This window comes from Meleagris gallopavo, chromosome Z (genome assembly GCF_000146605.3).
Source record: "Meleagris gallopavo isolate NT-WF06-2002-E0010 breed Aviagen turkey brand Nicholas breeding stock chromosome Z, Turkey_5.1, whole genome shotgun sequence".
Lineage (NCBI taxonomy): Eukaryota > Metazoa > Chordata > Aves > Galliformes > Phasianidae > Meleagris > Meleagris gallopavo.
In genome coordinates this window covers 57,857,200-57,870,523 of record NC_015041.2, presented here as the reverse complement: position 1 = coordinate 57,870,523, position 13,324 = coordinate 57,857,200, and positions in this window count along the sequence as shown.

Genomic DNA, 13,324 nt, shown 5'->3' with positions numbered 1-13,324 from the left:
TTCTTCTCAATTCAATAACCAGTTTCACAGCTGGCATTAGCAACATGTTTTTTGCTTCTTTGACCATGAGACCCTCTATGAGGATTGATGTCTGCTTGGAAGGAATGGGATACACCTCATTAAGTGGAGAATAAAGCATCTTCGCCAGCAGGATCACTGACCTGGTAAGAACGACTTTAAATGAGGAACAATGGGAGAGGGAGAGAATTAAAAGCAGCCCTGTAGGGGAGTTATAATGCTGACAAAGCAAAGAGTCTGTGGTTATATGAACAAAATCGAACATATAACCCACAAAACAAGGCTTAGACAAGGTCACCTCAAGTGCTTTCGTGTGTGTAAGTGCTTCTAAGGCATTACTATAGTGATAGTCCCAAAATACCCAGAAGATCTTTCTGGGAAATGAACACATTGACATGCCTCTCTGGCATGGTGATAAAATAAAGAATTACATGTCTGTATGAGTTTTTGAGTACTGCAGTAGATGAACATAGGATTTTTAGGAAGGATAGACTGGGAATACTAGGAGGTGAAGTTGCCTGGGCTGGGTGACAAGCCAATAGTTTACTAGTAAGAATTAAAGAGCAGACCGGTGTGAGTGACAATGTTGTAGGTGTGTGCTATAGGCCATTGGATCAGGAAGAAAAAGCAGATGAGATATCTAGAAGTAACCCAATGTTCACAGGCCATCATACTCATGGGGTCTTGAGCCATACAAAAATCTGCTGAAAAGAAATTCATGTGGATTGCTAACTCTTTAACACAGGTGACAGAGGAGCCAATAATGAGATGTCCTCTGCTGGACCTCTTACTTAGAAATGAAGAATGGCTTGTTAATGTAATATCTGGCTAAACTGACCGTGAGCTGTTATACTAATGAGTCCTGAAAGGAGTGAGAAAGGCATATAGCAAAATTACAAAGCTGGACTTCAGGAGAGCAGACTTTGCCTCTTTAGAGACATAGTTAAAAGAGTCCCAGGAACTTGGAAGGAAGAGGAGTCCAAAAGAGTTGGATGATATTTAAAGATTACCTCCCCCAAGCTGTAGAACAGTCCACTCTAATCAGCAGGAAGTCAGGGAAAGATGCCAGGCTGCTAGCATAGATGAAGAAATAGTTCCTGGCAACATTCAAACCTAAAAAAAAGTATACAGAAGCTGAAAGCAGAAATGAGTAATGTGGGTGGAATAGAGGTATTTTGTGAGCGTACAGAGATGTGTCTAGGAAAGGCAAAACCACCTGGAGTTGAATCTGATAAAGGATGTGAAGGGCAGTAGTAAGACTTCTATAGGTGCATAAAGAGCAAAAAGAAAACCAAGGAAAATGCAGACCCACGACTGAATGGGACAGTGACCCTTGTAGGACAAAATAGCGGGAAGGCTAATTTGTCAAATACTTTCTTTGCCTCTGAATTTTCCAGGAGAATTGATATTCAGGAATTACAGGATGCAGAGACTGAGGGAAAGTCTGGAGCAAAGAAGTCTTATCCCTGGTAGAAGAGGAAGAAGAAATACTTAAGCAAGCTGGACATAAGCAAGCCCGTGGACACTGACAGCTCATATTCAAGAGTGCTGAGGGAGCTGGATGAAGATATAACAAGGTTACTCTCAGTCATCACTGAAAGATCATGGTGATCAGAATTGATTCTTAAGGACTGGAGGAAAGAAAGAAAATGTTACTTCTATCTTCTCCATGACCTGGGAGGAGGACCTAGACTGGACAGCCTCCCATCAGACACAGTCTTGTTCAATATTTTCATTAATGACAGTGTTCGCTCAAAAAGTTTGGTGATGGCACAAAACTGAGAGGTGTGCCTGATACAGCAAAGGGTTGAACTTCCACACAGAAGAACCTCAGCAAGCTGGAGAAATTAGCTGACAGGAGTCTCATAATGTTCAACAAAGGGAACTTGCATAGCTCTGCCTCTGGAGATGAACAGACCCCAACATCAGTACCTGCTGATGAGCCAGCAGGGTGTTAATATGCCAAAAAAGGCTAATGTAATCTCGGGCTGCATTAGGAGTGAATGTTGCCAGAGATCCTCCTCTCTTCTGAGCACTGGGAAGGACACACATCTGGATTACTGTGTACAACGCTGGTCTCCCAGATAGAAGAAGGATATGGACATACCAGAATGAGTCCAGCAAAAGGACAGGAGTATCTGTTATGGTAAAAATAGCAGAGAGAGTTAAGACTTAATCCTAGAAAAGGCTCACAGTAGGGGATCTCTTTAATGTATATAGTTAGCTGAAGGTAGAGTGCAGAGAGAAGGAAGCCATTCTGGTTTTGGTGATGCCTAGTGACAGGACAGCAGGTAATGGATACAAACCAAAACACATAAATTTCTGTCTGAACATCAGGCAACACTTCTTTTTACTGTAAGAGTGTGATCAAGTATTGGACCAAGTTGCCTGGAGAAATTTTACTGTTCTCGTCCTTGGAGATCCTCAATGGCTCTCTGACACAACATAATGAAAGGGAGAGGGTGGCTCACTTACAATATCTTTTAAAATCTTGATATTTACAATCTTGAAAGTTACATAAATATATAATGCAAGCTCTCTTTACACTTTCAAACACTTTGCTAAGTTTGTGAAGGGATGCTTTTAACTAGCCCCACTGTTCATAGCTACTAGTAGAATTTTGTCAGTATTTCCAAACTTAAATGGATGAAATCGTGAATTCTCTTGTGCTTGACTTAATAATCCTTTTCCTGCACCAACAGAAGAGTCAAGAACACAGAGGGTAAGAACTAAATCTTCAATTTCACCTTGCCTGTCTGGTTTTGCCCTCTTGACTTTGGAGGTGACTTTGATGAACAGCCTTTTGTGCTGATTGGAACAGAACAATTGAATCCAGCTTTATGGACTGTCTTCTCTTGACCTCCCACCAGTAGAAGAGACTTCATACAGCAATGTTAAAGCTACTTAGCAGATAGATTCTTATTTAAGTCCCTAAAGACTATAATGAAGAGAGAAAAACCTTACTGTGCTTTATAGGTGCAAGTCTGTAAGAAGAATGATTGTATTCAAATCAAATACAAGAGAAGAAGACCGTTGATAGCCTGTTAAACTGAGATACAAGGAAAAAATGATTTCTCATCTTGCCTGAGAACAATCATGGCTAACATGGTAAAGTTTTTTACATAGTAACTAGGTTTCCATAAGACTGAAAAAATGGGACAATAAAATTCAAAAAATTTGAAGGAGGCAAAAAAGTCATTAAAAAGAGAAGCAAATTTCAGGTCTCTGCTACCCTCTATGCAGAAAGATATTGCGCTTTCCATGTTGTTTATTGCAAGCTGATCACGTGAAGATTGCACCCAGTTTATTTGGTCACTGTCTGGACACTGGCCACAAGGTAAGCTAACTGAATGGAACTACAGGATATGACATCAAAACATTGCAGGATGTGACACGACGAAAGTATAAGTAGAAGAAAAAGGTTATAGAGAGACAGCATTTGCAGACATGATTAGATTTCATTGGTGATAATAGGGGATGATGTTAGTAACATACAGACTTCACAGGAAACTGAAGGAGGATGCTAGGAAACTGTATGAGGATGGACATAGTAAAGACATCAGCACCCAGTTGATTGTATCAATGGTCATATGCAAAACCAAAATTACTGAGATAACAATATCAGTGAAAAAAAATATATAACTATCAACAAAATAAAACATGTTTAGTGGAGAAAAGGGAATTAGATGTCTATTGTTCATTAGAGATAGCGGAGATGATCAGGTCAGATCCTGATTTATGCAGCTTGAGCTATCCCAGCAAATCCAGTTTCTTTTTTCTTATGTCTGACTCAATTGCCTGGTTAGTAGGGTATGGATGTATACTTCCTAGTATCATTGGGACATCCTTAGTAGTGCTCTCCCTAACACTGACAGAAGAACACAGCTGGAGGGTAGCACCTAACACCCATCTATCTTGATGTCCTTTAACAGAGCATTGAATTGATTTGGGATTAAATAAACACAGAAAAAGCATTCTAAGATGCATAGATAGGAATCGAAATTGCATTCTTTATTGTCAACATGTTGTGCAGCTGCTTCAATAATGCATTGTGAAAGCATAACAGACAAAACAGGTCTGTTCAGATGTATCACTGACACAACTCTGGAGATTCAAAATGCACTTAATGTGTTGTTTTACCTACTTTACAGATTGATTAAGCGTTGCATATAAAATGGGAATAGCTGCAATATAATTTTTAATGGAACACAAATTACTTTACTTAAACCTACTTTTGGTAAAAGTTGTAATTGTATTATCGTGTCAACACTGTTATTGCAGTTGAGCTACAAACTGACTTTATTAACTGTAAATAATTACAGTAAATTATATTAAAATAAATAAATAAAAATAATAATATAATTTTTGTATTACAAAGTTTGTAAAAAAATACCCAAGTCTTCATTCTTTCTGTTGACATTTCCATAAAGATAAAAAATGCTCAGAAAGTAAAATATAAAGAATACATCATAAAAAAGAGGGCATTTCTGTAGTCAGCTTCTAATTCTGAGTCTTCAGCTTTATTGGATGTAAAGGAAATTAAATGTGAAAATTTGAATATTGTCAAATTAAATGTGAATTATAATATTACTCTGAAGACTTGCACAGTTAGTGAAACAACCAAGCATGTCAGGCTAGGTGGTGAATACCTCTGTGAAGTACTTAATACAGTATAGCTTGTATCTTCTGGTCTATACAACTTTTTATCCTCTTCTTCAACTGTTTTCCTTATTTCCGTTTTATTTCAAGGTTTAGTCTGCATCCAATACCCACTAACTTTACACTTTACAAAGCAATAGTATTCTCAAACACATAAAGCCCCTTGCCCTGAACTGTAGTGTATTAGCACTGATGATTTTCCACAACAAATTGTGGAATCAAGATCAATTGCTTCTGTATAGTGGTAGCTCTGTAAATTATATTTCTACTATCTATTTAAAATTGTAAAACCAATCTAACAGGAGGTATATGGTTTTCAATATCCTTCGGTTGGGATACAATTTGCTTGTGTCTCAGGTAACTCCATAGGTAGCTGAAAGCATACTTACACTGAACTTGAAGTGACAAAATCAGTTTATAATCTCACACATGCTGTCACACGTGATTAGCTACATGAAAGTGAGTAATATGTGTAGAAAAAAAAGTAATGGATTTGAACGATGCCTTAAGGATACGTGAGTATGCATCAAATTGTGGTTCAAATCTGAAAATTTCATGCTACTCACGTTCTGTTGTGCAATATTGTATTAATGCATGGAACACCAAATAAATAAGAATTTGGCTACAAATTATGATTGATGAAAATGAACCAAATCAGTATCTCTTAAAGCCAGACTGTATCTTCTAAGGTTCTAGAATGAAAATTGCTTTGGATTTCCCATCTTTGCAATGAAAATCACATCTTAAAATTCCCCTTTGTTAGTTTGGCAGGAGAAGGAAAATTTATTTAGAAATGATCACAGTACCCTGCCTCAACATTTCAAATTTTAAAAATATAGTGTGCTTCATTTAGAAAGAAGAAAGAAGAAAGAGGAGAATTTGTGAGCTGAGATAGTTTAAAAAGAGAAACTGAAGAATAAATGGGACACTAGGGATTCCAGTTCTTTGTACTCACAGCAGAAGGATTAAAAGCCCAAAGTGAGCATTATAGAGAAGGGGTAATAATCAAACTCCCACTGGTGTGCATGAAAGGGTGGCATGGAGCTTTCTTTATGGAAGTAAATTTTCTAGAAAAATTAAACCCACCAAAACAGCAGCCAAAGAAATGAGAAAGAAACTTGAAGTTAAGTCTCAGTCAGCTTTTTCCAGAGAAGAGTGGAGAAGGAAGAGAAAATCGCAACAGTAAGATCAGTGAAATAGGACGGTAAAGATAGCTGCACCCAATAACTTGTCTAATTTTATTTCTTTCTTTATTTTCAAATGGCTCTATACTTTAATTTGCTAATCTGAGTCTTAGAGATATGGCAACCAGAATTTATTTTCTCATTATTTCTAAAAAGGCCAAGCATTCTAAAATGACATGATTTTTCTTATGCAATTATTTATGCAACAGTATACTAACATATAAAGAATGACATAAAAAAATTAGTGCAAGAAATCCGTTATTATCATGTGTTCATATGAGGGAGAAGAATTATCTAATTCCTGGACCAAGTAATGCAATTAAGAACAAGTGCCAACATCATGTAAACCAATATTAAAAAAATATTTTATATAGATAAGATATACATATATATTTTATAATCTTACTAGAGGTTCCTAATGTAATACATTTATGGCTAAAGACACTTCTCTTACCAAACTGTTCCTGCAGAACTCTGCAACTGCAAATTGCCACATTAAGCCAAGTGCTGTAGCGGTTACCATTTTTACCAGGTGGGATTTTACTATCATGGAGAGCTGCAGCTACTGCCTACAAAAATACACACGGCAGACTGGCTTCATTATGGGTTTGACAATTTTTGTGTAACAAAATGAGGAAGATGAGTAAGTATGACTTCCTTATTTCTCCAGTGAATAGCCTTAAATCTTAGGAGATACCTGGCTGGCATTTCTCAGAACATCTCTTTCTGTGACATTTTTTAGCTTTCTGTTGACTGGGATTGACTGGGACCTTCCCAGATTTCCAAGACCATAAATCTCTGTCTTCACAGAATCACAGAATTGTAGGGGTTGGATGAGACCTCTGAAGATCACTGAGTTCAATCCTCCACCAAAGCAGGTTCCCTACAGTAGGTCATACAAGAAAGCATTCACATAGCTCTTGAACATCTCCAGAGAAGGAAACTCCACAGCTCTCTGGGCAGCTTGTTCCAGTATTCTCTTACTCTCAGTAAAGAAGATCTTCCTGTTTGTGTGGGATTTCCTGTGTTGCACTTTTTTACACGTTACCCTTTGCCCGGTCCCTGGGAGCCACCAAAAAGAGCCATCCACTTTTCTCCAATCATTAGATAAGCACTGATAAGATCTCCTCTCAGTCTTCTCATCTCCAGGCTGAATATACCCAGATGTCTCAACATTTCTTCATAAGGATGCTCTAGCCCCTTAATCATCTTTGTGCCCCCTCTGGACTCTCTCTAAAAGTCTATTCTCTCTAGTCTTACACTTTTTCTTGCAAAAATGGCTCTGGGCATGTTCCTGAAGGGAAAGAGTACTGACACGACATAGGTCTTACTCCCAGTTATTCAGAGGCATTGCTTCTAGAGTCTGCTATTCTAACAAAACAGAAACAGATTTTCTATAGCTATCATTGATTCTTTCTTCTCTAGGTTAATTTGAAAGCTCTGAATGCAGAGTGGTATTTATGTAAACACTGATAAAGGATTTTTATTATCATTCACAAAGTAGATGTAAGAGAAAACAAGCTCAAAAGTGAGCACTTTAATTTTTCTGAAAGTATTTGAGTTTGGCTAAGATCTGTTTTTTGTGAAATAGTCTTCAGTTCCCATCCTTAAAAAATACTTGATCAGACTCACTCGTGTTAACACTGTGATATAACCAGTTCTTCCTCCATATGGCAGCACACTTGAGTGTTTTGAAAGGGTTAAACAAGAAGAAAGCCATCATTATTCTCTTTGGGCTTTTTGATTTTTGCAAATGTGAATTGTTTTCATTCTAACAAAGTAAGCCCAGGAATCTAGATAGGAATCTATGGCATTCACTTGCATTAGCATAGCACATATTGTATGTTCCAGAGACCAATACTTTTCCATTTCACTTCACTATTTATTGTCAAGGGAGACCTATTATGAAGAAAGATTTTGTTAATTTTCTTGCAGAATAGAACTGCTAATTACAAATCAAAATTCAAAAGAAATTTTCCAGGAGTTAGAGAAGAAGTCTACCAGCAACAGATGCTGTGCTTCAGGTGATGAAGATTTTCGCTCCAGCTCAGTTTAATCTGTAGTTTAATAACTGCTGAGGGGAACAGAGACAGATTGAATACAAATGGCCATCATTGCTTTGTTGCAAAAGGAATTGTAAGGGCACAGAACCTGACAGAGTGACTGTCTAGAACTAGGGATTGAAGGACAGGTTTCTAATTGAATTGCTGCTTTAGACAACTTGAATTTATAGCAGTGAATTTTGCATTGTGTGTAAATGAGTGGTGTCTATCTGAGAACTTTCCTGAATAAATTATCCATTTATTAACAGTTCATAGTGTCATTTCCCCTCAGCGCTCATCTGCAGCAGTAAACTGTCAATTACTTAATTCCCGTATTTGTTTGCTTACTTCTAACAACCCTCATTTAATAAGTTGAGATAAAACCCAACATGAAATTATGCAGCATGATACAAATGAATTATAAAAATCAATCATCTGTGTTTTTTTGGAATTAATCTCTGCTACAAACCGACGATTCAATATTTGCAATATTCCAGAAGTTAGATTGTCATTATTACCCAATAGAAATAATAAATTTGGGCAAAGCTTTGCCATGTGATCTTTATAAATGTGTTAGATAGTTACAGTTGTAGAGTGGTGATATCTAGATCCAAGTCCCCTGTTTAGAGAGCAGGCTTGAAAGGTTCATAGTGGCAGTATTTGTGTGTTAATATGCCGACCCTGTGCACCTTCTAGGACAAGTCAGTCTGTATTAGTCTTAGCTCCTCTGCCTAATTTCAAGTTCACTGCCATCTGTGTAACCCAACAATGGAATATCATGTTTCCCACTCTCCTTCTGTGCTAATACAAGATCCTCAGCTGCAAAAAGTTTAAAGCCCTTTTGTGTATCCCACAGCTATTAGCGAGCCCTGGTGCTCCAGTGAAGCCAATGACTTAATGGCTTGGAGGTTAGTCTTGCACTCTTTTGTTTACTTTCTGGCATTTTTTTTTATTGGAACTTTAAACTGTGATCTTTTCTTCTCCTTATTAATACCAGCCACACAATTCTCACAGACCAGTTTACTGACTGTATATATTGTTTTTTTTTGAAAGACAGTTTGAATCTTTGCTCAAGGCAAAGTGTACTGACAACTGCAATTTTCCTGGGAACATTTAGATACTCTGAATTGTGAGAAGAACTAAAAGAAAATAGCCAGCAAACATATCCAAAATGAGGCTGGAGGAAGAAGCAATCTGAGAATGTGGGAACATTTGCAGTATTTTCTTCAGGTTTTTTTACTCTCTCACCTTATTTTTACTGCAAGCAGGAGTTTATCAGGCCAGAGGACTATGAGAAACAATTGATGATACACAAACTAACTGACATATGCATGCTATTTAACGGTAACCATCCTTATAAATACACTGGAAATGATTGCTGGTAGAGAGAAGAGAGAACTCTTTGTGGATTGGAGAACAAGAAAGATGCAGAAGTCAGCATTTTCTGGCCTGTGTTCATGTTTTGCTTCCATGTATTAAGAGCTCAGATTGATTGCGGATACTGAGTGCCTGGGATAAACCCCCTGATATTAGATCTGTTCCTTAAAAGCTTTTGGGAGCCACAAAGAGAAGTATAGAAGTCAGAAAATGTCACCTGGGCTTTAGTCTATAAAGGAGCAGTCAAAAGAGTAAACATACAATAATTCACACCATAAATTGCCATTCTTCCTGAAACAGCCCTGGAAAGGTGTTCTCAAGAGTCATATTTTTTTCTCTTAATCACAGTGAGCGATGTTCATGTGAATATCTTGGCACTGAATCAAAGGATTCTGCCTTACCCTTGCTCCCTCCCCTCTCTGATACTGACATTCCAATTGCTAGAGTGAATTGCTGTTCACTCTCTTTGCTGCCAGAGATTAGAGTCAGGGATTTTGACATGGTGAGATGACTCCAATAGGTTAATATTTCTAGTCTAATATATCTGTCAGCTGGGAGGTATCCTACATGCCTGCTACTCACTCCAGTGGATACATGGCAATGGAGTGCTATCTGCCTTTATGATGGTAATCTCAGTGTAACCACAAAATGATCAAATTAACTCTTTAAAAAGTAACTAATCTCTAAGATTATATATACACACACACATACATATTTTTTTTCCTGAACATTAGGAGCAATGCATAATGAAAACACTGGGAAAGAACAACTTAATAGCAGCAAAAGAGTGGATTATGTGTGGTAATCACTGAATAAAATTCCATTTCTTTCTGTAGTATTGAAAGTTGAAATAAGGCACTCCCTTCTGAATCTTAATAGATTTCAGTTCTGGTGAGATGCTCTGTGTTTTAATTGTGTGTTCATTGCATTCTAACATATAGTAGATCACAGCAAACTCTGCTTTGTTCCTTGTTAAATGTTACTTCATTATTGTATAACAAATGAGACTCCAGATACATAAAATACACCAGCTTCACTTGCAGCAGCAGTTGCAGTGGCATTTTTGGAGTATCATTAGCACACTTTTTTCAACATTAGAAAGTACACTCTCCAGTGTACTTTGAATGTATTACCCATCTGGCAGGCACATTGTTATCACATGCTTTTCTGCTGTAAAGCATTTCAGATGTAAAAGAATAAATAGCATGTCTTGTCCTCTGGATTTTCAAGGCTATTCTCAAGGAGAGACAAGGTTTGATAAATATATGCAAGAAGTGCAGCAAAGCAGAGAGACAGACTGTTTAATCATAATAGGTAAGGTACATGTGTGCCAGGAGCATATCTATTGTCTGCATGGTGCTCAGGTTGACTCTTTCTGATGGAATGCCCCTTCATGATAGTCCCCAGACTGGAGGTCTTGTTCTGATATTTAGATGGTAATCTGGGGGCAAAAATTATTTCCCTCAGTCTTTAGGGAGAATAAATGACTGATATAAACTGCAGCAAAAGAAGATCTAAGAAAAGCAAATGCTCTTAACCATTTAGAAATGGGGAAAAGTCACTCCAGACAACTAAATTAACATGATCGATGATTGTATCTACTCATCCTTCTGCTCACTGAGTTTTCCTGCATAAGCTGTTTCTAAATGTGAATATGCTAGTGCATGGATGCCATGGCAAAGTTCATCAGAAAGTTGAGAAATTGTAAAACCCAGTTAGCAATAGAGAGTTTGCAAAAACTGTTGTCTTGGATTAGGAGAGATGGATCCATGCAGCAGGTTCTCCTTTGGACACTGGTAGCCATTCTCTTAGATATCCTGACTATGCTTTACACATAGGGAGAGACATGCTGGTGATTTAAGTTCAAGACTTCCACCATTCAAGCATTTAATAGTAAGGGCCAAAGTAGTGAAAATATACAGTGCTTCTTGATTATGGTAGCTGGCAGAAATACTATGAGACATTTTTCTTTTATCTTTTACATTTTATTCATTTATTTGTAAAATAGAAATTCTTAGTTTCAGAGCAGTTCTTCTAAAGAGGCTGACATTGGTGAGGAAGAAATGGATTTTACTTTTCTGCAGACAGAGATGTATGACTCTGGATGAGAGCTTACACTGGGATCAAGTACTTGTGAAAGAACTGACAAAAAGGCAATACTTGTCTAATTTCACAACAGAATTTTAATTTAAAGCTGAAATGAATCAAAGCATATTAGATGCAGATAATGTCTCATTTTCTCCTGTTTTACTTCAGAAATTACAGAGCTGATAAGCATTGTAAAAATATCCAAGTCAGTTCTCAAGGAAGAAGAACATTTGCAAGTGTCTTTGTTAATCCTATCTCTGAACCTTTGACATGAAATGTGTTGTGTCTGCGTAATCATAAAGCAACTCAGACAAGGTTCAGTGCAACATTCAAAAAATGTACAGCTTAGCAGTCATGCATTTCTTTCTGGCAGTTGTAACACAATTTTTGCATGTATTTTGCACTGAAAATAATGCCTGTTATTTATTTCCATGGAAACTACTACAGATACAAAGAGGACAATAACACTATTTGATAGTGCAAATTATCAGCTACAAAACAATAGTCTGTAAGCCACACTGGTAAAAACTTGCATCAGCAGCAGTAACCCACTGTCACTGTCACATCACTCTGCCTCACTGTGCTCACATCCACTGTTTAGTCATTCAGGAAGCACTGATGAATGTCAGTGGGTGCCATTTTTTTCTGTAAGAATGAACTCAGTTCTGCACTTTTGCTCCAGACTCATTTCCATGTCAGACACCATTCTGTCGGACTGCCCCTCTGCTGCCATTTGTCACACAGCAACAAAATGTAACGAAATACTGATGGGAAAATTCACTCTCTACTGCCATATTACCAACATCTGCCTCTCATGTTGTGAACAAACGTAATAAAATGGCAGGCACTACTTTTGGAGCAGCCCTCAACAGATTATTATTTTTTTTATACGTCCATTTCCTTCATATTTTTAGAAACAGTATCACCTGCAAAATTTTCCAGAAATTCAGTGCTTCTGTTCACTTGGATATGCTTCCCAATGGAGCTGAAGATTGGTAAACATAGAATCATCCAAGTTAGAAAAGACCCTAAAGACCACCAAGTCCAGCTGCCAACCTGAACAGCTGAGTCCCATCACAAACCCAAGTCCCTTATTGCCAAATACACACATTTCCCAAATACCTCCAGACACTGGAATTCTACCAGTTCCCTGGGTAGCCTATCCAATGCTTAACCACATCCTCCATGAAGGAATTCTTACCAATTTAAAATGTAAAGCTCTCTAGGGTAACTAGGGATCATTTCCCTTATCCCTTGAAAGTCTTATCTCTTGTCACCTCAGAAAAGAGGCAGACGCCCTCTTTAAAGCAATCTCCTTCTGAAGTAGTTGTAGAGAGCAATCAGGTGTCCTCATCTTCTTTCTTTTTCTCAAGACTAAGCAGCCCCAGTTTTTTCAGCTGCTCTTCATCATTCTTGCTTTCTAGTCTCTTCACCAGCTTTGTTGCTCTTTGCGCATGATGATCAACTCAACATTCTTCTTGTAGCGATAGGCCCAACACCACTTCAACTACCTGGACTGCTCTCTAGTTTAAATTTGTTACAGTACTCCCTGAATTCTTCAATGGATGAATGTGTAATGGTTATGCTGTCCTAGCTTCTAAAGTATTACTGCAATGTGTCATAAGCCATCAAACAAAAATGTTTGGGACCAGGACTTAGAAAGCTTTGAGTTGCTGTGGACAGATTTTGGACCGACATAAATGGTGCCTACAGAAATCTGGAATGTGGTGTGTGTGGAAACATCACTATCCCTTTTTCCTCTCCCCTCTTAAAAGAAGTATTTTTTAGGATATAAATGCTCAGTACAAAGTATATATGACCTTAGTGTTAAGAGATCTAAGTTTTATGTCTACAGAATATGAGTTGATACCAATTTCTCTTAAAGGTGACCCATGTAGAAATACACTAATTGGAGATTCTCTTTTATCGATCACGTTTGAGGATAATCATGCAGGT